At 46.6% G+C, this 23,226-nt stretch overlaps 1 protein-coding gene across 4 annotated transcripts in view; it reads right to left on the bottom strand.

Moving 5' to 3' along the window:
- AUTS2 (activator of transcription and developmental regulator AUTS2) overlaps positions 1 to 15,097 on the bottom strand; it is a 183,179-nt gene extending 168,082 nt beyond the window's left edge. For all 4 annotated transcript variants that reach the window (XM_069614764.1, XM_069614766.1, XM_069614767.1 and 1 more), the window contains exon 1: positions 15,050 to 15,097. The gene's annotated coding sequence lies outside the window, so the exon portion shown is untranslated. The remainder of the gene's footprint in view (positions 1 to 15,049) is intronic.
- Between the last annotated feature and the right edge of the window lie 8,129 nt (positions 15,098 to 23,226).

The following is a 23,226-nucleotide window of genomic DNA, read 5'->3' as shown; positions in this document are numbered from 1 at the left end:
CACATGCTTTCCCTTAACTCGTACTGATTGCTTCTCTAATTGATGTTTGTTGAACTTTCTCCACTGCACTGAGTGATTAGGTACAAAGCTAACAGTTGACATCTGTGGGCGCTTAACTGGCGTCTGTAATTACTGTTAATGCTAAATAATTGTTACTTAATTGGAGTGGTAACTGACTGAATGGGATCCAGATTGTGGCGAGGGGGCGGGGGGGGGGGTGGGGGACAGGGAGTTAAATAAACATCCATCTTGAAGGGGAGCAAGGCACTTTATCACAGTTACGAGAGGGGGACAATGGGCCGGATATGGGCGCCCTGCAGGGCTCCTGATATTTCTGCAATGTCTTGGCAGGCTCCCCACTGGTTTCCCCTCACTTGTGACTATGCCAGACAGGCACTTTGACATCAAACACAGTAGGAGCAGAGAATCACTCAAGCAAGCAATTTGAATTTCCGCGACTCATCCCTCCCCCCAATCCTGAATTCTAAAGATCTCTTGGAATAATTCCAGTTTGATGTACTCATAAGTAAATTCAAAATAGAGTGAAAGGGAAGCATACATTGAAATATACCATTCCCACACTTTGCGGCTAATGTGGCGGGGAAGTGAGGCATCTCGTTTGTGGAGCCTCTGCTCCTCTAGGGTTACACAGTGCTCTGGTGATTCTGAGAAGTGGCAGCGAGCAAGAGGTGGCACCTTGGTTGAGAGCACATGTCCTCTTTCTAGCTCCACTTTCTGTGCAGCATTGGTGATGCTCGCCTGTCCCTGGTCAAGAGCACTCCAGCGCCCTCCTCTATCTACCAATGATCGAATATATCTGCGTTACACACCCTGGGTAAGGCAACACTGATTTTAGAGCAAGAGAGGCAGAAAAGACGACAGGGCAAGCAGACTTACGTAGTTGACAACAGCATGCATGTAATGCAAGCCAATGTTACCCTATCCTGGCCTTCTAGGGTATGCAGTGATTATATTGAATAGAAAACAACTAATGAAATAATAACGAATGAAAAAACAACTCAAACCAAAATAACTAATTTTAGGAAAAAACTAAAAATGGGGTTGGCAGTGGGAATAGTGGTTTTGGGGGGCACAGGAAAAGTATTACTAAAAAAATGAGGTTTGGGGGTGGATCCTCCCACCCCAATACAACAAAAAAGAAATGAGTTATTTTGGTTTTAGTTGTTTTTTATTTGTTATTATTTTATGTTTTTTAAAACGATGAAATCACCCCTTTTAGCCAACAGCATTTTACTTGCTGGGAACTGGACCTAAAATCCCTGGGTTGCCAAGTGCTGTTTGCAAAAAAAACAGGCCTGGTTAAAGTTGAGTCTAATATCATGGGACCAGTTGGCAACTATGGACTTGTATAAACGATAAGCGTTTTCACAGCTGCATTGTCATGCCATAGACGCAGCTGCAAGAATGGAATATTTGCCTGGCCCTCACCCACAACATTGGGATATAGTCCAAATATACAGCACTTCCACCTAGGCACCGATTAATACAACTGTTCGGCATAGGTCTATTTTTGGCAGTCCTGGGGAACAAGGCAAAAGGAGAGAAAGTGGGGTTCTCTGGGTTTCACTGCAGCAGATCTAGGTTTTAGATTTGATTTTTAAATGATTGCAATATTCTTACATTAAGAAATGGCTGCATTAGATCTGTGTTACGATGGTGTTGTTCAACTAGGGCCTTCCTCAGATCTTTTACCAAAGAACTGAAGGTATACAATACAATAATCAACCCAACTCATACATAAAAAGCCTTTTTTCAGGAGTGACACATGTATTGTGTACTGTGTGAAGTCGCTGACAAAACCAATTATGATATTTTCAACATTGCCAAAATATAACACCAAACTAAAAAGAGTCTACTATGGTTCATGGTATAATTATCCTATTATGTTCTATTGCTGATCTCACCATAACTAATTTTAACTAACATCAAATGCTTGTAAGGGCCACTTTTGTAATGATCTGTACATTCTTGCGTTTCGGCCATTGAAGTACATCCATGGCCTTCCCCAGGGCAAAAGAAATTCTGACTTTTGAGAGTACACAGTTTTTCAATTATTGCATTACTCCAATGTCTCATACAGGGAAAGACACATTACTTGCCTTCTGGAGAAGAAGAGAGGTTGTCTTCGCTGATAAATGAGGGTTCACTTTTTACATTAAAACCACTGTGATGCCTCGCAGTTGCATTATGTTTATAAGGAGCAGGTAAAATGATGTTTCCAGCATGTTTAGCCAAGTGGCACTTTAATAGTGTAGTGACATATTTAATCATTTCACTTCTGACTGTTATAATACAAATGTTCATGGATTGAAACATCCCTTTTCTATACGTTGCCGATGTACATGACCCTTTCATACATTTTGTTTGTGGTATTTGTTGTGCCCAGAGGAGTGTGGCAGCACTGTACATCACGAGGAAAATGCTATGAGTCTACTAGATATTAATGACTTCTCATTATGCAAATGATTTCATCCAATGCCTTTAATACTGCATTGTAGCAGCCCATATATATATATATATATATATATATATATATATATATATATATATATATATATATTTATATACACGTATTACTGGGGAAATGTGCAATGTGCACTGTTTCACGCCCCATTATATATCTGTTAAAGCATGCAGTATCAAGGGATTAGAAGAAGAATTGGAAAAAACTACAATTCCATTTTTTTTAAAGTATCAGGGAATAATTTAGCATAACTTCTGCCGCAGAAGAAGCAACATAAAGAGGTGTGGATTGACCTTTATATTGGGTTTACCTCATTCACTAGCAATAGCTAAAGGGCCCCATGGCCCCAGAGGCTCTCGTTCATTTCAGGCCATATCTTTCTTTCTAGTTTACTGGGGGATCATTAACAGGTGGCATGCGGCCGACATGTGTAGATGTATGTTACGGTGTAAATGAAGTAGGAATTCTTTAGCTAAAGGCGGCATACATTTATACAAAATTCACTAAGGGTACTTGGTACGGTCTTCATCCTGCAGGCAATCAATATATACAAAAAGACGATTGCTCAAGACCATAGGTGGTGGACAGAAACATTACATTAAATTGCAACCATATGTCCTACAAAAATAGAAATGTATTATTATACACATTTCATCATTAAACACATAGGGCCTCATTCCGAGTACGGCGCTAACCAATGGCGCTATTAACACCTTGGTTGACGCCGTACCCGGACCGGCAGCGCCTTGGTGGATGGCGGAATCACCGCCCCATTCCAAGGTTGGCGGGGCGGTAATTCCCCATTCACCAAGGCTCTTCCCCATTCCCAAATGAGCCCCCATAGGGCTCAATGGGAATGGGGAAGATGCAAATAACGGTGACCGTTCATTACGGTCACCGTTATTGGCTTGGAGGCCCCTTTGCGCCCTCGACTTTAACACCTGCTCAAAGCAGGCGTTAAGGGCGAGGGCGCAAAGGGAACTCGGAGTATGGCGGTAAGGGATTACCGCCACCGGTCTCGTTACCGGTGGCCGCTATCCCTTACCGCCAGACTCGGAATGAGGCCCATAGTCATCTCAAAACTAAAAAAGGCAACTTTATTTTATAATCACATATCTATGCTGGTTACCCCAACTCCACTCAACCTATTTGATGAGGCGTACTCTATTTCTCCACATTCACACTCCTACACTAATGTAACCATTCATTCATAACCTGTTTGTTAATACAGGTGTTTAACCAAAAAGACATTTTTTGCTAGTTCTTGTGCACCCTGTTGATCTAAAGGTGTAGCTCTTTCTCAACAACAATAGGCTTGTCTACACGTGTTTCGGCCAGACTATGAGGGCCTTTTTGATGTGGCTCTCGGATGATTCCAGCCTTCTTCAGGACCATTGTGGGTGTCTAGCAATGCCCCACCTTCAGTGCCTTTGTGTGTTGGTCGCTTATCTCCAGGGGTGGCTCTGGTTGTAGGCTCAAGGTACTTGCAAGATTCCTGTTCCACTTCTGATGACTGTATCAGGTGAAGTGAGACCATTGCATGTGCTGGATCGGTCCCCACCATCTCTGTCTGCCTAGTGCTGGCTGCGGATGTGCTCGGTGGACTCCATATCAAGTTGTCTGTCCTGATGTAGTCATCAGAAGTGGAACAAGAATGTCTCAATTTGTGGACGACATATGGTTGCAATTTAATGTAATCGTTCCTGTCCACCACTTACCGTCTTGATCAATTGTCTTTTTGTATCCTGGCATTCCCATAAATAACATGTGACATAGTGAATCAAACGGAACATATAAAGACTGCCAGGGAGCCCCGTCCCAGTGACACGACTTGTGGAACTCCCACTATTAAAGGGATAGGCGCGCTGCTAAATCCAGCACTTCTGTACAAACTGGAGTACTTTAGGGGACAACACAAGCTTTCTGTGAGAGCCTAGATGTTGTGGCTGTCACTGACACAATGACCAGTGTTACTTATCAACCAGCAAGCCCTGATGAGTACCGGCAATATGCCGTGATAATGCTAACCGTGATAATGCTCTTCAGCACCAAAGAAAGACCCCGTTCACAAATGGACCCATGTCAACAGCTTTTCACCATTATCATCACACAAAGATATGAAACGTAGGCTATCTGGCAGTGGATATTCAACGTTCGAACGAATAATGCAATTGTTGTGTGTGTGTTTTATGCCAATGCAAATCACTGGTGCACTAGTACACACAGCTGTTGAGTTTTTATGCTCCACCAGTCACCAGCACAGTGGTCTTACAGCACTGGGGCTTGTCTGGAGAGGGTCCTAGTGTGCCCTCGCCAGGGGTAACCACCCCCTCTGGGAGCTGAGAAGTTGATGTCAGTCATCTGAGGTGCCCTGCTGCTTCTGCCTTATGCGCTTGTAAAGCACCACCTATGCAATATTTCTGATTAAGTCATGTCCTCCTAGGCAGATCCATCTGATATGTGTGATCCCACAGGGCACACATATGACACCTGTAAACAGAGCAGCTTGTGGTGCATAAGGAAATCCACAATTCTTAATGTGTGGGGCATATTGGCAAAGGATGAATAGTCCTCCCATTTCACTTTGCCTAATATATTTTTCAAATTAAGTTTTATCCAACTTTGTGTCTATGGCACACACCAAATTACAACAATTAAGGCACTGGCCGTATGCAACGGATGTTGAAATTAGGTTGTAATATTGTACATGTATGTTGTATACCTTCACAGACAACCAAATAGGCAATGGAATTTTGCTCAGTGTCTGTGTGCAAATAGCATCATGTGTGTATACACCGTCTCCCTATAGATTGAGAGGTGACATTGTTACCCGAGTCTATGGTACATCATTTATCAACTTCGCAAGGATGAAGGACCAAGTCTGCGGTGCTGGGATTCAAAACTGTAAAGGCAGACTGCACACAGACCGCAGAAGCGGGTGCTGTACTTGCTGAGCTATCTTACTGACATTAACGGTGCAGAGAAACAGTCTCAGATCGGGGCCTTAACTGGGTGCCAACCACAGGTAGAATGGGTGTGACTTATCTAAAAGTGCAAAATAATGTCAAATATAATGATATCCCCAAAAATAGGCAGGATTGGACTGGCATTTAGGCCACTGCCCGAATTGCATGCAAAGCATGCTGGTATGGGACAGTTATTGTGTTGAAAGTGGGTTTTTTTTCCACGGTGGGCCTGTTTGATTGTTTGCTTCCCTGTGCAGCTAGCAGTTTTTACCAGTGTTACTTAACAAATATTCTTAACATGCACAATTTGCAACAAATTTTTACCAGAAAACTTCCCCTGGGGTACTACTCAATTAGTCTTTCACAAAAGACACAAATTGACATTTGCATCTGTGGCCCACTGTTTTCAATGTTGCCCAGGCCATTTTTAAGCCTCTGTCTGCTACTGACAATAGGCAAAATAAGAGAGATTATGGTCAAGTTGGGGTGGACTGCAAATTTGTATTGAAACTTTTGTCTATGGGATGGACGCCAGTTTCGCGATCCCCTCTACGACATGGTGCAAACTGGGGGGTTTTCTCTGGCACTCTGTCCTTAATGTCCCAAAGTCACAATCAATTGCAGCTATTCAACGTGAACTAGGTCTACTCTCTCCATCAGCCATGATTGAACCTAGCAGCATGCAACTTTTCAGAAAGATCTTGATGCCGGATAGCCCACGAGTCTACCAAGTGATTGCCGAAGAGGCCTCCAAAGGCACCTGTGCATTGCTAAATGCTTGGCTGGAAAAGATAAAAGCCCAGCTAAAGAATATAGCGTACACAGAAGAAGATTTGATTAATTATCCTCAGAGAGTAAAAACGAAAATGGAGGACCAAGACTGGATCATGACCTTAGACCAAGTATCTGGCAACACACTTCTGAACCATCTACCCCAAATATCTCGAAAAAGAAAAGAGACAATGACATACGTGAAGAAATTTCCCGATAAACGTTTAAGAGAAACATATTTGAGAGCACGGCTTAATCTCCTTCTGACTAGGGAAATTCATGAAATCAGGTCACTGTCAACGACAAAAGAATGCAGACTATGCTCCGAAATCAATCAACCCGAAACTATAAAACACCTGTTGATGGCGTGCCCAGCCCCGCGAGAGCTCAGAAAAGCATATCTCTCCCCTTTGTTTTTGGACTGCGTTCTTTGTGAAGAAGAGCTCTGGTGGACATGTCTCCTCTCTGGAGATAATAATAGATGGACCATCACCGCGGCTCAAATTTTGAAATTAGCAATGGGAAAATTGCAAACTTCGAATCTAGATGGAGAATAAGACTGAGAGAACAGTCCCAATCTTCTTCTACAAACTAAACAGTCCTTGTAAAAGCTTAAATTGGCTACACACAGGTAGACATAAAAAAAAAGATTTATATATTGTATTTGTTAAGTTCAAAAATACCTATATCATCATGAAGAGTGAAGTGGGCATAATTGGACGTTGGAACACTGGGGGAAATTGCCTCCTTTTACGTTTCTTACATTTGCTTAAACATCCAGTGCACAGTCTATTTAAATGTGTGTATGTGTGTGTGTGTGGCCATAAAACATGATTCCAATGTTGTATTTTTATTTACATGTACAATGCAACTTTAACATGTTCTTTCTCCATATTGATTAGCAAATCAAAATGTATGGAAGTTAGCCCAATTACAGAATTTGAAAGCACTGAGGGTTTATGTAATGACAACACCCGGAGAGGGCCTACAGATTGGACCATAGTACACATTGTATCCCCGTAGTAATGTTTTCATGTGTCCCCAGAGTTTGAACATCCACAAAGCAGGGTGAAACCTCATGTCCTTTGATATGATTAAAAACAGTCTTTGGGTGGATGGGGTTTGCGGGGGTAGTGTAATAGCTGTTCATTCCGTCTTCATACAAAAAAAAGCAATGCAATAGGCTTTGCAATGTTATATTGTGTTACGCAGTTGTTATTCTCATAACGCGCAACTACCATTCGAATGGCCTTATAGCGATGTGGGCTTGTTCTGCAGTGCACTGCTATGCTGTTATGAGGTTTGCAGCTGGGCATCGCCTCTGACTGTGTGGATGCAAGGTCACGTGGTTTGAGTGTATCCCATGCGGGCGGATAACATCAGGTGCTGTGCATGTATGATGGCTGACTGCATGAAGGAAACGGTGCTTTATTTGTGTATATCCATGTGGATGGATAATGTTGGGCTATGGCATGAGAGGCCGAGATGCACTACGAGCGGCACATTGCCAGGGTTTATCGATGTTCCTTCCAGTTGTCTGCAGATATCCCTTCCAGTTTTCTTCCCCACACTTGGACACTTCCTTCCAGTTGTCTGCAGATGTCCCTTCCAGTTGTCTTCCCCACACTTTGACTCTCCTTACAACTGTGTGCATATGTTCCTCCGAGTTGTCTTCCCCACAATTGGACTCTTCCTTCCAGTTGTGTACATATGTTCCTTCCAGTTTTCTTCACCACACTTGGACCTGTCCTTCCAGTTGTCTGCAGACGTTCCTCCCAGTTGTCCTCCCCACACTTGGACTCTTCCTTCCAGTTTTTTGCTGATGTTCAATTCCAGTTTTCTTTCCCACACTTGGACTCGTCCTTCCTGTTGTCTGCAGATGTTCCTTCCAGTTTTCTTCCCCACACTTGGACTCGTCCTTCCATGTGTCTGCATTTCTTCACCACACTTGGACTTTCCTTCCAGTTGTGTACCTATGTTCCTTCCAGTTTTCTTCCCCACACTGGACTCTCCTTCCACTTATGAGCATATGTTCCTCCCAGTTGTCCTCCACACACTTGGACTCGTCCTTCCAGTTGTCTGCATTTCTTCCCCACACTTGGACTCTTCCTTCCAGTTGTCTGCTGATGTTCCCTTCCAGTTTTCTTCCCCACACTTGGACTCGTCCTTCCCGTTTTGTACATATGTCCCTTCCAGTTGTCCTCCCACACTTGGACTAGTCCTTCCAGTTGTCTGCCGATGTTCCCTTCCAGTTTTCTTCCCCATACTTGGACTCTCCTTCAAGTTGTGTGCATATGTGCCTTCCAGATTTCTTCCCCACACTTTGACTCTCCTTACAGCTGTGTGCATATGTTCCTCCCAGTTGTCCTCTCCACACTTGGACTCGTCCTTCCAGTTGTCAGCATTTCTTCCCCACTGTTGGACTCTCCTTCCAGTTGTCTACAGATGTCCCTTCCGGTTTTCTTCCCCATACTTTGACTCTCCTTACAGCTGTGTGGATATGTTCTTCCCTGTTTTCCTCCCCAAACTTGGACTCGTCCTTCCAGTTGTCTGCAGATGTGCCTCCCAGTTTTCCTCCCCAGACTTGGACAGTGGGAACAAATACTTGTTAAGCTTCCAGTTTACTGTGATTCAAGATGTAGTTTGAAAGTGACATGTTAAATCGGGACTGGGGCAGTACATGCCCAGGGCCCTAGCATTATCTCTAGAGTGCGCCCGCTGTGCTGAGTTGCTTTGCAGTTTGAACACTAACCCCTGTTTGAGCAGAATTGCCCCCTGGGCTGCCTAATCTCTCCATCCCATAGAATGGAAGCAGTCAGCCCAGTTTTAAGCACCTGGATTTGCATTCAGCCCTGGTCTTGTCCTCCTGGAATTAGCATATGGCATGAAGGGGAGAGTTGGGGGCAGCAAAGAAAGGGCCCCTTTCTGATGGAAATAGGGGGCAAAGGCATCATCTCTCGGCAACCAGGAGAGGCTATTTGCATGCGCATTGCCAAGGCAATCCCAGAAAAGCCCGTGTTGATTTTTGTGCCTCAACAAAGAGGCCTTAATCCTTTCGGGAGGGGTGGGCTGTGAGGGGTGCAGGGGGGCGGGGGGATAACGCATCCATAGAAAAGCGAGCTGGGAGAAAAGCTTCCTGTCAGGCGTGCCTATTCACACCCAAAGAAAGATGCCACAAATCAACGCCTGTGACTAAACACAAACAAGAATGTAGGAAATGCGCCCCCATCAGGGAGGGGGAGGAAGCAGCCCCGCCCCTCCTCCCCTCGCCAATCACTCGTCAGTGCTTCAAGTGCAGGGGAGCTCTTGGCCCTGGTTACCTGCTGCCACTCCGGAATGTGGATTCTGTGAACTCGCGCCCATTCATTCACGGTAAGCTTAAGTGGAAATGACACGTTCCCCAGGGCTAGCTACACAACAAACAGCTCATCAACCCAACCCCTCCTTCTCCACCTCACAGGACCGGCGGCCTAATTTAGAGCGGGGGTGCCGGGGCTTTGCGGGGTTCAGCGGCAGGTCTGCACGGGATAGGTGTTGTGTAGCAGCGGGGCTGCAGGGGTACGGGGTGGCGTAGGTGCGGGGGCAGCGTGGATTGTGCCATGTTTATTTATTGGGTATTTAGAATGCGCCTATGCAGCACATGGTGCTTCAAGGCGCACTGTGTCATTAGGGGTCTGTGTTGGTGAGTTGCAGCATGTAAGGGAACACAACACAGCCTCAGGCACTGTGCATGGAGGGGTTGTAGTGTGTCAGCAGGGAATTGTGCTGTGCGTAGAGCGGGAGGTTGTGTTATGTATAACGCAGTGGGTGCGGCGGGCTGGGAGCTGTACACCTATCACACACCGCGGCATCCAGAACAACGTCACCTGTCCTGGCAGGCCTCTCCAGCCCCACACTTTAGAATCACAGGGAATGGGCTGGGCACACACTGCTTTTATTTTCTTCTTAGCAATAGGATGGCTCATTTGAAAGACAGCTCTTTCTTCACCCATTGAACACCGGGGCGTGGAGTTCACCCTCTAATCCTTGGGTTGGCGAGCTCTGGCGCGCCCCACTGTGCAGCCAATTGCAGGCGCCACCTGCTCTCTTTGTTTCAGCAGGTCTCCCACCCTCCAATCCAGATGTGCTTTGTTTGGGAGCTGTGACATCCAAGCTCGCCATCTATTTAAGGCTTTACGCGCGAGGTCTTGAAACTGTGGGACTGGCCACTGCAGGGGGGCGCGGAGCAAGTGGAGGAGCGGGAGGTGCATTTAAAAGGGGTCCGGCCTTGACTATTGGCAATAGAAAACGTACGCAGTTCTAGCATTCGGTGGGTCCCCGCCTCAAGGGGGCGCAGCAGGAAAAACGTGCCCCTCGCTTCATTCTGCATTTATTTATTTATTTTAATTTTTATAATGCGCCACACGCCCGTAGGCCTCAGAGAGCACACTTTAAAACATGACAGAGCAAACACTAAAAAGCAGGATCAGAGGATCCGCGGTGATAAAGACAAAAGCGGAGAATACAGGATTAGTCTGGTTCAAGGTATTTATATGTCTATAAACAGACCAGCCTCAGTTTGTACAAGACAAACATTAGTATTTCTTGACATTGTTTGGCTGTTTGACTAGAACGCCATTTATTTACAATCCTGATAACTATATTACCAGGCCTACCTCTGATTAAGGAAAAGTTTACAGTCATTCCCCAAATGTTTTTCGGTGTGTCCAGCACCTTTGGCAAACACGTGCCTCTGGTTGTGTCCTTTGCCTAACTGCTATGGGAATAGTGTGTCTCTGTTAAACTGAAATGGCGGGTGACTTCAGCTTAGAAAGCTGCACAGTGATGGGCTGGCAATGTGCGAATAGGAGCCGAAGTGCAAAGGCAATCCCACAGCAAAAGCCTTGGCCTATTTTGGAGGCAATTAGCCAACACATTTTCAAGTGCGTTAACCCACAACCAGCACAGCCCCCATGATGCATTTCTACTTTGGTCCGCACTTTGACTATACCCACCCCTCTTCTAGCACAGCCCCGGCCTAATGTTCCCCCCAACACCTTTTACCGACCTCAACGATATGCCAGCTATGCCCCACTAAGCTGCAATAATGGCATTACCAATACCCACCACCACAGAGGCTCCCGCCACAGTCGCCATCGAGCACATCACCAGCACCGACTTACGCTGTGGTTCGTGGGCCTGATAGGGAAGAGATGCCAATTCACTCATGTAGTTCACACCCACACAAGAAGCATATACAGTGAGCGCCATTTTCTAGGGACCGGCACATCTGGGGCCCTCGGCAAGCACCAGCTGCAGCCTGCAACATGTGTGCTATCTGATAGAGGGTATTCTAGAGGGAAGCACTTGTTCATGCCTGTTGCCAGGGAGACCGTGGTGTCCTGTCCCCACTCACCGGTGATACCCTAGAAACACTTCCGCTACCCTGGCCTCACTTACGGCCCAACAGACATGGCACAGCAGACACAGCAGGCCCAACGGGGAGGTCCAACAGGGGCCTTTTGAACACTTTAAGACTACACTCTCTTTGTCCTGGCAGAGCATTAACACGGGAAGCTGTTTTGTAAGTAGTGGAGCATTTCAGTAACCATTGTTTTTGACAAACCCTAAAGAGTTAACTTTTCGGTGATAGGAACTTTTAATTGTGAAAATTCTATTCCAAAAGCCCCCCCACCAAAGCAAAAGTTAGCTAACAAAAGATGTGCCTTTTTTCAAAACAACAAAGTTTTAAACCATTTCCCTTATTCTCATTTGTATTTAGTTGATGCACCAAAAAGATTTTTTTTTTTGTGCAGGGTCACATTTTCTTCACCTCACATATGAGGCTTGCCATTGACACACATCATCTTTTGCTGCGAGTCTTTCAATATTGAAAGAACCTTTACAAAACCCAGAAGCTAATTTTTAGCCTGACAATGAAAGTACTTTTTTTTGTAACGCACCTAATACCATACCTAAGATCGGTTTCTAAGCGCAGATCCGGGATTCAAACCTCTGTTGCTCTGCGTGGTCTTGCTTCGAACACCAGCGCATTCCCCCTGTTCTATCCTAATCCGGTATTTGTAGCCTTCCATTCAATGGGGGGACAATAATGCTGCAATCATACTTTTTTTGCTTAATACATTTCTATAGGGATTTATATATTTGTCACAGTGGTTTATTATGTGGTTTACACTTATTTTTTAATTTATCACTAACCAACAGAGTATTGCTGAAAGCCAAACACAAATTTACAGCATCTACAGGTGGGAGTATACATGGTCAAGCGCTTGAGATGCAGGCTGGCTTCATCACTTAACTAAAGTGCGTGATCCCAAACAAATCATTATAGTTTACTGCGCCTTGTCTGCCAAGCAAGAAGTAAGTCGGTTCACACTAGCCACTACAGGAAAAAAAAACGAACTCGTGCTGTTATGCAAGATGATAAAAATAACAACAACAGCAGTGATAACTTATATTGCACATCAGAAAGCACTTTGCTCTCCTGGCAAATACTTTCAATGAAACTGCCCATGATTGCCTTGAAAATCAAAGACTGATGTCACTCCCTGTGGCGTCATTTTCTGTGATGTAACTGCCTAGGCAGGTGATGGTGTGCCACGCATGTTTTGCTGTCCATGGCCGACTGGCTCTACACAGAAATAACTCACCCAAAATAAAAGGGTCTCCCGGAACATGCACAGCAACTCCGTGCAAAGCAATATGGACTACTGATGCCAGTAGATATTGCACTCACGGTCAAGCACCTCCAAGGGGGCAGAGCTAGGCTTGCAGCGGCCTGATCCATAGAAATGACATATGTGGTTCTCATGTCAAAAACCTGTGTTTTATTGTTTTTTTTACTGGCCAAACTCGTTGGGAAATGGAAGCAAGCAGAACATGCAATACAAGGTCATGTGTCAAGATCCACAAAAGAAGCGATGGGGGTGGACGGGGAACCAAATAAGGCCCTGGGAATGGCTTTTAAGATGGCCCCATGTGACATTGTGCAAGTGAATGCAGGAGGCAAGACAGATGTTTAAGTGTGGCTTGTGGAGTTCACCCCCCAAAAACAAATTGGAAAAAAATGGGTCTAAGTGTTGAATTTTAAAGGGTTCCATCTGTTAATATCCCTGCAAAAACATTGCCATACAAAAATATTGCTATATTTTTGCGGCGATATTAAGGCATGGAACCTGTGGGGGACCCCCCCCCCCGCAATCCCCCTATTATTTTAAAAGGAGCGGGGGATACCCCCGCAACCCCTGCTCCCAAAAATAACTAATATTATCCCCACTAAAAATATCGCCTATGGCCGTTCCCGAGGACCATATATACGGCAATATTTTTGGTGTAGATAATATTATCTGATACCTTTTAAAGCACACTTCTCCCTTTATAATGATTAAAATACAGGATAATTTAACAAAAAACTGGCAAATTAGATGTGTTAGGAGTGAGGGGTCCCCTGCTGGAAGCTGCACGGCTATAAAGCTTTACTTCAGAAGGGATGTGGCGGATGAGGAGAGATGGCGGGAAGGAGGCTTTGTGGATGGGGTAGAGGGTAAAAGGAGGAGGAAAGCAGGGCACCCACACTAGAGAGGCCTAGGGTGCAGAGGCCCGAGCCCCCTGTAGCGAGCAATGAATGACCAGGAAACTTAAGAGGTTACTCCAGCAGGCCAGAAACACATCACAAGGAACCCGGAAGACAATGGATCACTTCAGGATGAGAGATTACAATCCCACTGAGCGCAGAATAGGACGCCAAGGTGTTTACAAGTGCATTTCAGTAGCCTGTTGGGTGCAGTGTCAGAACGGCGAGAGTGTACAGGTACACATCTTAAGGTGCAATATGATATGATTGGTTATTTATAACGCGCTTAATACCTAGAAGTTTCTACGCGCGGACCCGGGGATCGAACCTGTGTTGCTCTGAGTCCTTTGCTTCAAAGGTGAGCGCGTTGCCCCTCAGCTATCCTCCCGAGATATGTTTCTGGTAGAGGGGGGAAAGGTGCTACGAGCTTGGTAACCCCCACGGGATAAAGCTTCCAAGGCGAAGGAGTAAGGCTAGCAGAGGTTTGCGCGGCCTGGCGATGGGAGCGCACCGCAGAAGAGAAAATGGCGCCCAGAATGCAGCCCTATCTTGCCCCATTTCCTGAGGCCTCAGAGATACGCCCACCTCAGGACACCGCAGAGAACACACACGCCACCTCAGTGTGTACCTCAGTGTGTATGTCCGAAAATGGTCACTCGCGCCTGGCGTGCATGGGAGCACATAGAAGAAGCGGCGGGAATCCAGAAACGAGACTCTTTTCTGGCATAAGATGGTCAGAGGTACCTCGCCACACCAACACAACGCAATCTAACACATGCGACAAATGCCCTATTTAGAAATGCAATGCATGCAGGAACCGTATTAATTCCACAACACACCGTGCCCCAAAAGCAGTAATATCACAGCGCTTATATAAATGAACTACCATATCATATCACAGGTGAACGTTCTTATGAAATCATTTTTTAATGTTGATTTAATGATTTCCTCTCGTCAAGGAGCAGGAAGGAATCTGCATGCGTTTGTATGTGGCCAGCGCGTCATTTTTTTACGTGCGATTCGCTAGTGAATTTTCTCTGCATTTGCTTTTGTTGAAGACCATTTTCCGTGTCTATTTCCCCACTGAATGAGACGGAAGGTCTGTCAGATGGTTGCAGGGGCAAGTGAACTTTGCAGCGCCTTCCGTAAACAAGCAACAACAGGCAGTGCTAACCTACATCCAACGCTATCTTTCCCCGGCTCTGAAGAGGCGAATGACAAATAATACCCTTGTGATAAGAGTTGTGGTCTTACCTTTATTTGTAGCGCCGTTAAACAGTCTCGCCGAGCCGGCATCCGAGGCCTAATAAAAAGAAAGAAAACAACATGAAATATATATATATAATGCCGAGGTGCGACATGTCATACAAACTGTGCTTTATCGCTCAGAGGCAGCTGCGCCTGCACGCAGCGGCCAGAAGATGGCGCGCGCCGCCCGCGCCAGCGAAAAGACATCTAGCTTTTCTACAGGCACCCACAACAACAGGCCGCCCATCTTTCACCATTCTCTGCTGCAGTTTAAGAGAGAAGCTTTCTCTGGTATTATTAATATAAATTGAACTCGATGTGCGTCCGTTCTAAGATATTATCTCTGTTGCCCCCTATACCAGTTTCTTAACTTGAAAAGGGCCAGTATACATTGCATGCGGTTTGAAGTACAGAAGCTCCGAGCAGTAGAGCAGAGAGGGTCGAGTTGTAAACAGGATTGTAAGGGCACTGGAGGACCGTCGCTCGAATGAAACGTCGGAGGTATTCTAAATATTTAAATATTTAATGAAACAACTGTAAACAAACATAACATGTTATTGCACCATTGCGTCTAAAAAACAATACATATGTTACGCGTCATGTCAGAGGGGGCCTGGGTATCGAACCCACGCTGTTAAGTGCTGTTTTACTCTGAAGACAAGCATGTTGCCCCGGAGCTATCCTTTTTGTGACGTTGTTGCTTTTTCCCGTTTGGGTGAGGTGTGATGGCCAACCCACTCAACACCCCCAAACCCCCAAGTCTCCCCCCATCGAATATCCCCCGAAGGTGAAGGCTGCTGGATCACATGGGACCCCCCCCCCCCCAGGGTCCCCCATATGGTCACGTGCCGGGTCCTTCCCAGGGACCCTCGCCCTCAGCGCATTTCATGTGTCGCCCTATGTGATCATGTTGTACCAGCCTCAGTGACGTCAACAGGAGCTGCCCCTGTGCCGGCCTGTGCCCGCTTACAGGCCTATGGGTATGTTCGAGGCCAGGCAGTCACTACCGAGCCCCCGATGAGCAACGGGGAAGTCTACAGGGGCTTCAGTACAAACCCTCCTCTCCCCGCCTCCTGTGTTCCCAAGTGTGTCTTCTGGGCTCTGTTTACATCGTCATAAAGAAGTCGGGGCGGGGGTGCGGGGGGTGGGATCTATACAATGTGAAGAAAAAGGATGTTCAACAACAACCCGACCTCTGCCCCAGCAGCCCGCCACCCGCCACCCCTAGCCATCCTGCATGACTTCGAGAAGCCTGAGTTTGAAACAAGCCGTGCCAGTACCTCAAAAGATCACAGTAGTGCAGTATTTTGACTCAGCACATATTGTGTGAATTATCGCGCTTTCTACAGTTACATTCCGCTCGTGAGATGCATACTCTCGGTGCAAAATACGTTTCACTGGTGCAAGGTGACTTTGCACTGCCAACAAACCCCCTGATTCATGGAACAGTGCAAAGTATCTTTTTGCCGTGCAAAGTCACTTCGCATACACTTCGCATACACTTTGCACTGTGCCATGAATCAGGGTGGAGCAGTGCAAAGTGCATTTTAAGTAGTGCAAAGTCACTTTGCACGACATAGAGACACTATGCACTGTTCCACGAACCAGCGTGTTTGTTGGCAGTGCAAAGTCACGTTGCACCAGTGACAAGTACTTTGCGCCGTGAAAAATATTCCATGAATCAGGCCCTCCATATGTTTAATTCGCTGAGTTTATTAGAAATCTGCATACGGTTCTGCCTTCTCCCGTGGGTATTTGGGCACTGTACCCAGCCAACGTGCATTGGTGTTTCATACATACATCATATATGAATTATGCATATTTTTCTGAAGAGCCACAATAGCCTAGTTATGCTCACTTCCGGCGGTGGGCACACACACACACACACCTCTCTCTCTTTCTCTCTCTCTCTCCCTCTCTCTCTCTCTCCCCCTCTCTCTCTCTCTACAAATGTATATCACGGATGTGAGACCTTGCGAACATGTTAAGCTGGGTACTATGGCTCATGTCCATGGAGTAGTAATCCCATTGAAAAACTCTTTTGTGAAGCAGGCCCTTTATATCATCTGCTCGTTGTCACATTCGCCAGACAGGCAACCTGCTGCCCGCCATGAAGGCAGATAAAGGTGACAGAAACATGTTGACAGGGCCAAGCACTGTCATAGCCCGTGTCGACCTATGCAAGATGGGCGCGTTGATGGCATCGTCCAACAGTTCTCCGGTGCCCAAGATGCGCGCGGATGTTAACCTCCCAAAACCACCTGGCATGGTATGTACATTCCCGTGGCATGTGAGCTGCAGTGCCGGGCGTGCGGGCACTGCCCGTGCCACCGTCCCCAGACTGCACGTGAAAAGACAGAGGCAGCACCAGTGTGCAAATGCCGTCTCTGGGAAGCGTCTGCTCCAGGGGCCGGGAAAGAGCAGGTCTTTCCACGGCCTCTAATAAGAAATCGATGGGCTGCTCGCCCGGTGCATCGGCGCGTCTGTCTCGTGCACGGACGGCGCCTGTTCAGAGGTGCAGTGGGGCTGCCCTCTTCAAAGGCATTTACAGAGAAAGGGCTGCACCCCTTGCCCCCGGGAAGACGGGTAGACGGTGTGTTGTCTGGGGGTTAGGAGATCGAAGCAGGCGTGCTTTTTACCATGTCTTTTCGCCACACGCAGACGAACCAAGAGATCAGAAAATAGCAGCATTTGTGAACACGTGCGTTTGTGATATGACACAGGAATTGAAGACATGCTCGCCACGCCCACCAGGAAGCCCATACTATAGTTATGACATGGTGGGCCAGATAATGTTACATTTTATGTTGGGTTATTAGTCACATTACATGCTATTTTGTCTGTTATCGTCACATTGATGATATCGCATTCTGCATGCTCCGTGTGTTTCCCTCTGTGGTGCGATACATGGTACTGTCATGCTATGCTGTGTCAAGCTTATGATATACAACTGCACACTAGAATATGGTTTTCATTCTGCTAAGTGTTATGTGTGTGGCACACTGCATGGATTGCCGTGATACCCGCAACAGCGAACTATTGTTTACAACATGTTGTGCCATCACTGTTATGCTCTAAGCTGTGTGTCCACCATGGGCTTTCCTAGATGACGGCCTGCGATGTCGCGCTGTTTTTTGCTACATGGTGTGTTTAGGTTTAGTGTATTGCCTTGTGATACTTTACATGTTGGACCAGATGGATTATTCTCCGGTTTGTGTCATGCCCGGGGCCTCATTTACATAATCACTTTACAGCGGCCCAGTCCCACTAAACACGTTTTGTAAATCAGGCCACACGTGTTCTATGCCATGATAGATGTTGACATATGTAAAATGCAGGTTTTATTGTATGGGATGCTGTTTCGTGGTACCTGCACCATCTAATGTTTTGCCAGTGTTGTGTGTGTGTGGTATCTTACTTATACAGAATGCTTTATGTTGCGTGTTTGGCCTTCGTTCCAGAGTGCACGATTTCAAGTGTTATGTATGTTGCACCACTTCATGTCCTGTGTAATATCGTGTGACATTCTGAATTGCGCTTCTTCTGTACTCACTGGGTTGCGTCATGCGATTGGCTGGATGTTGTGGCACACGTTCTATTTGTGTGCGATGCCGTGGTTTATGCGACCGTTCTTGCCACAGCTAATACTTTCACATTGCCTTGTGTGTCATGTCAGTTGCCGTGTTTTATGGTCCATACTGTCTTTTGAGTTATATGTAGAGTGCTATGTTAGATTACATAGTGGGGTGGCGTGTTCCGCTATGCTTTGTGTTAGACGGCATGCGATTGACAGACACCACACTATGTAAGCACCTCAACATAACATTGTTCATATTGTCTTATGATTCTACCATCTTGTTATATGTTGAAATGTGCGGCTGTTGCAATGTTTTGGTTAGGTTATACGTTTCCATATATGTTGTGTTTATGTTTCCAATGTCATGGGGCATGTCAATTGTTACAACACGCGTTTTTTGCAGTGTTTACTATGTTATGTTTAACATTAAATGCTATGAGTACATTGTTTGATTTTTATTATCTGTGCCCCGTTTCATGTGCAATGTCAACTATGGTATATGCTGTTGTTGCATTACACGCGGTCTGCGTGTTCTATGTTATACCTTACGTTGTCTGATGTGATATGGTTATATGGTAAGTTGTATGTTATAATTGTCACCTGTTCTATATAATGCCGTATGTCAAATCATGCCATGTGTAATGTTAAGATGTAGGCTATGAGCCGTTTAATGTTACATGCGACAATTGTGTGAAATGTTTTGTTTTATTTGTTGTGTGGTGTTACACATGTTACGTAATTTGGTTCCATGGCATTTCTCCGCATGGGCCATTTCACTACATTTTTGTGGGATTTTTATGGGGGGGAGCAACGCAAATTCCCCTTCTGCCCCCCGCCCCCGCTGCCCGCGCCCCAGCTGCCAATCTCCCCTTTTCTCTACTGTGTCAGCCGGCAAACACTGCCCCTTCCCAACAAAGCAGCAGAATAATGGGCTAATAGGCCCCTAGGACAGATCCGACCAAACGGCTACGGGCAAATAGGGGGTGCCCCGTGCCAACTGCGATATCAACATGATATGCTATGACCCATGTATATGTTACCTCTAATGTCATATGTGTCATATGTTATGAAGTATGCTGTGTTCGTGTTGTAATATTGCTGTGACATGGTTTATGACATGCGTTCTTTTACATGTTGAGTTTATTATATTATGGTGTTTTAATGTGTTAAAGTTATAAATCATATATGTATTTTAACTTTCATTTCACAGGTTATGTGCTGTGCTCCTTGACACTAAAGCCCCGCCGTTGCAACCATGTACTTAAACGTTCACTAGTTCTTTATTTTGTAACAAGTGCCACATAAATAGAGGGCGATTGTATTATCTTGCCATGGCAAACACAGAGGCCCTACTTAACAGCGCGCTTTTCAGTGGGATTTTCCAATTGAAAGACGTGTTTTTAGCTGAACCCCAGAGAGTGCGAAGAGCGGTTGGTTTTCTTTTTGCTGCCGTGTTTAGTGCAATGTGGCGGGGAGCAGCACGCTCCCTGCACTGCAGCCCAGGACACAATTCGGTTCAATTCTCTGCTATACGCGTCCAAACCCCACATCCACCCAGCTGGGCATTCCCAGGCAGATTTTTAAATTTAAGATGAGTTACAAAAAATTAAAATACTCACACCAGTGTCCATTTTATCTAAAGCCCACACAGATGCCCAGTGTGCAGTAATTCGGCTTAACACTCGGATACTATTTTGTTTTGCCGTCTGTGCCACACAGATCTCCTCAAACTGATACAATTGCCACCATAACTGCAAACAATACAAAACAGGAACACACTCAACTACAGATCTGCGACGGCAAGCGCCGTGTAGAACCACACCGTTGTTCGCCGAATTCGCTACAACAAACCGCCGTAGCCCTGGCGGGGCGCTATGTGGCAGGCAGCCCTGGCGGAGCGCTATGTGGCAGTCCTGGCGCTATATGACAGCCCTAGCGGAGCGCTATATGGCAGCCCCGGCGGGGCGCTATGTGGCACGCAACACTGGCGGAGCACTATGTGGCAGGCAGCCCTGGCGGAGCGCTATGTGGCTTAACGGGGAATGCACAGAAAGACTGTCGATGAAAAGCATCACATTGCAGAAAGCAATACTCGCTGCGAACTAGGCAGACAGGAAGCCACGTCCACAGAAAAGCAAGGGCGCCCGGTGGTGAACAGGGCCCGGGGCGGTCGGGCAAGGTGCGTGCTCCCCATTGTGTGAAACATCCCTTTGGCAAAGATGTCGTGCACACATTCAGCCCGAGCAATACACATGCCAGCAGCTGACATGCAAATGAGATGCAAAACTTTGTTCGGAATTATTTAAAAAATGCAAACACTCTTCCTACTGGCGACCTCTTGCCTACATCAGGTTTAACCTGGGAAAGCTACATTCAACTAGCATACAAGGCTAATAATAAAAATAATTATTATTATGTATGCTGGCGTCTTAAACGCGCTTCATGCCAGAGTCCCTCCACTTCGAAGCACTTTGCAGTTTCCCAGTGGTTGTTTAAGTTTGTATACTCGTATCATTTGAAGGCACCGTTTTAGAAATAGCAAAGCGCCTAATGGTATTTTCTCTGTTCGACATTAAAAGCGCTTAAGAAAGCGCATCGACCCAAAATCAAACTAATGCCAGCGACGGAAGATGAGAACACATATAGGAAAAATGCAATCCACCCCCTGGACCTGGACGTTTCCCTGTGTCCCTGTGTGCAGCAGAAATGCTTTAAAGGAGGCAGAAAGGGAGATGGGCAGTGCCAGTAAAGTCGTCTGTCATTGCATTCGAATCAAGCCCGGCGATGCAGCTCGTAGTATAGGGGGTTGGCATCCCTTGGGATGGGTGGGGGGGGGGGGGTGATCACTGCATACAACACCGTTCAAATATAGGTGTACACAGTGGAGTAACTTTGCTGAAAATGTTGGGGGGGGACATGACACATGAAGAAAAGGTGCCCCAGCCAGATGAATGGGGTCAAAATGGTGTGTCATGAAAGTTGGGGGGGGGGGACAAACACCCCCTCCCCCTTCCCCTAAAATTACGCCCATGGGTGTACAGGCATCACTCAGCCACAGGCCAGGACGCCTCATTTCTCGGTGGCCGAGAGTGGCGCTGCTCTGCAAGTCAGAAGTGCAACTGGATGGTGGCAAGGGAGGCGGGAGGGGGAGGGTCTGGGGGGGAGGGGCTGGTATTTTAAATACTGCATGCTTTTAAAATTTCGTCTAGCTAGGAGTTGGGGTCGCTTGGGAGCATTTAACCCATAGGGTAGATGGGGTAAATATGGGGTAATTCCCCCCCCCTGCAGTACTTGCTGTGCACCTCGTGGCGTAAATATCACATGCAAACTCAACTCATTATTAAGTGGTATTTTCAAATATGAGGAGTTTAAAATACCACTTGTTTTTGCAGTTACTATCCCACTTCAAAAATGACGTTGGGGAAGATAGGACTTGACGCCATATTTACGGGGCAAGCATGCTATTTTTGGGAAACGACTCAACATGAACGGTCTTGGGGGGCTTGCATAGGACTGGCTCAGTTGCTGCTGCTTTGGGTAGGCAAGTGGCAGTGCCCGCTCTGAGGGCAGCTGGCCCCGGCCAGGTCACTAATGGGTGCCTTTCATCTCAGCCGGCCCCCTGGCTGCCTGGAGTAGGGGGCAGAGCACGAACCAGACTGACCCATGTATCTGCTCCGCCTCGCCCCCTCCATCCCGAAGGAGCCCGTCTCCTCAGCGCCTTTTTAAATGTATTTATTGGTTATTTATAATACACCCACCCATACACAATGTGTTTCAAGGTTGACACGCTGGGCCTGGGTGCTGCCGCACTCTTCAATCAACACGCGCTGTGTGCCAACCTACCCCCTACCCTTGGCACTGTCTTGGGCTAGGACTCTCACTCTTGAGCAGACTGCCCCTTATTTCTCTGGGGTGGGGGCACTTACAATGATAATAATAATTATAAATATCATGACCATTTATACAGCGTACACCACAATCTGAACTATGTCTAGGCGCTTGATGATATGTGTTAATATTACGAAGCCCAGTAGTGGGCAAATATTCCAGTGTTTGACACAATGTGTTTACTGGGCAGAATTCTCTAGCGCCTAGCTCTCAACCTTTTGGCCGCCAGCGTGGGTACAATCAACTTATTTTACTTTTGGCGGCGAGAGCCTATTGACATCTATGGAATGGCATGAGGCTTGCCGTTTGTGCAAACTGACCCCGCAGAGGGAGACATCCGGCAAAGGCTCGCTAGTTGAGTGGTACACTGGTGCCTTGGCATAACAGATGTGCCAGTGTGTGCCACCACCAACTGCACCTTCACAAGGTGCAGCTGGGGAGTTTAGCCCTGCCGCAGCACCACTCCCTCTGGTTTTAAGGGTGGGGAAGCCTTTTATGGCATCAAACACCCAGAGTAAGAAGTAATAGCGGCGCTACACAGTGGGCAGACGGTGCCCCCATGCCCAGCTCCCTGCATGCCTGCCTCCCGAGACCTGAACGCACAGCAACTGAAGACACTCCAGTGTCAATCCCAGACGGGGCCACAAGCCAAGCCCCAGCCCCAGCCCCGTCTGCGTTGCCTTCCTCTGCCTCATTATCCTACTTCTCGTCCCCCGAG

The sequence above is a fragment of the Ambystoma mexicanum genome, chromosome 9, assembly GCF_040938575.1.
Source record: "Ambystoma mexicanum isolate Mex_15411 chromosome 9, UKY_AmexF1_1, whole genome shotgun sequence".
Lineage (NCBI taxonomy): Eukaryota > Metazoa > Chordata > Amphibia > Caudata > Ambystomatidae > Ambystoma > Ambystoma mexicanum.
The sequence above is the reverse complement of the archived record's forward strand: the minus strand, read 5'-3'. Positions and strand labels throughout refer to the sequence as shown.